This window comes from Stegastes partitus, unplaced genomic scaffold (genome assembly GCF_000690725.1).
Source record: "Stegastes partitus isolate 25-593 unplaced genomic scaffold, Stegastes_partitus-1.0.2 Scaffold1033, whole genome shotgun sequence".
NCBI lineage: Eukaryota > Metazoa > Chordata > Actinopteri > Pomacentridae > Stegastes > Stegastes partitus.
The window spans coordinates 87,334-88,838 of record NW_007578764.1 but is presented as its reverse complement, the minus strand read 5'-3'; the positions used below and the strand labels follow the sequence as shown (position 1 = coordinate 88,838).

The following is a 1,505-nucleotide window of genomic DNA, read 5'->3' as shown; positions in this document are numbered from 1 at the left end:
ACCCAGGATTTAACCTGAAGATACCTCGCTAACCCCAGATCCTGCTTCTAGTCCAGGCCCCAGGCTGAGGTGGTATGGGCATCTGATTCGGAGAGGCTTCCTCTGGAGGTCTTCCCAACACGTCCACCTGGAAGGAGACCCTGGGGCAGACCCAGAACCCGCTGGAAGGATTATTTCTCTCGGCTGGCCTGGGAACATCTCAGGATCCCCCAGGAAGAGCTGGAAAGCGTTGCAGGGGGGGTATGTCTGGAATGACCTGCTGCCCCCCAGACCCGACCCGGACAAGAGGAAGAAAATGGATGGATGGATGGAAAACACCAAAAACCAGAGACCTTCGTCATGACCCCTGCAGAACTCCGTAGAACTGAACCTGACTCCATAAACATCTGACATTTTATGGATTTATTTATTTTTCATAGCTTTAGACGAATAGACTTTTAACTGATGCATCTAAAGAGACGAGCGTCCGACTGGTTCGTTCCTCTGATGCCTTCAGGCTGCATCAGTTCACTGAACATCTGCAGCTCAATAATTACAAACTATAATTAAAAATCTACAGTTCAGCTGATGGAATCACTTTTTTTGCACTCTTAACTTTGAAGCTTTTTAATGTTTGTCAGACGTTGTTTGGACGTTTTAGTTCATTTTATTAACATTTTCCCCAGTTTTCTGATAGTTTGAAAAAATAATAAATAAATAAAAAAACTTTAATCATAACATTATGATTTTTACACAGTTTCTGTGACGAGCATTCAACACAAACCACAAACAGGAGAAACAACAACAGAAAACTTTAAAAGCGTTGTAAAGATAAAATCTGTTTGTTCGTCCTGAAATGTGGTTCAAAATAAAGACGAGAACAAATACAGCAGAAACATACGTTCCATCCATTAGTACGAATAAAAGAGAAGCTGTAACAGCGTCGGTGAGACTGAAGCTCAGAAGTTCTGCTGGTCCTGAAGTTTATCAGCTGCAGGTCAGAGTTTAGCAGCAGAACGAAGCTTCGGAGCAGCTGCAGGTCTGAACTCGACTCTGCAGGAATGTCGCAGGATGAAAGTGAAGACGGGGGAGGAGAACATTTGTTAGAACATTTGGTGAACATCAGAAAACATCATCAGAGAGTCTGAGCCTGAAAAACCTGTTTCAGACTGGACTCATCCTTCAGACCAGTTCAGTTTGACAGAACCTCTCAGCTTCTCTGCACAGTTTGTTTGTTTCTTATTTGGGACCAGAACTAAGTTCTGTCAAATGTTGTGGCTGAATTTTGACAATTTCATGTTTTCTGATCTGAGAGTTTTTGAATTTTCATCCTCAAAAAAAACAACAACCTGTAGGTCCATTTTCAGGTTCAGAACCTCCAGAAATAAAAGTCCAACATGAAAAGTGAAGACTCTGACAGAACAGTTCCATCAGAACCACTGGACGGATCCAGCAGGACACAGTTTACTTATTGAGCCCACAAAGTTCCTGTCAGTGTCTGTCTATGGATGGATCCATGGTTCTAC

General features: G+C 42.8%; 1 protein-coding gene across 1 annotated transcript in view; it reads left to right on the top strand.

Moving 5' to 3' along the window:
- The window catches only part of ccdc120a (coiled-coil domain containing 120a), a 12,763-nt gene that overhangs the window by 2,301 nt on the left and 8,957 nt on the right, over nt 1-1,505 (top strand). The window lies entirely within an intron of this gene.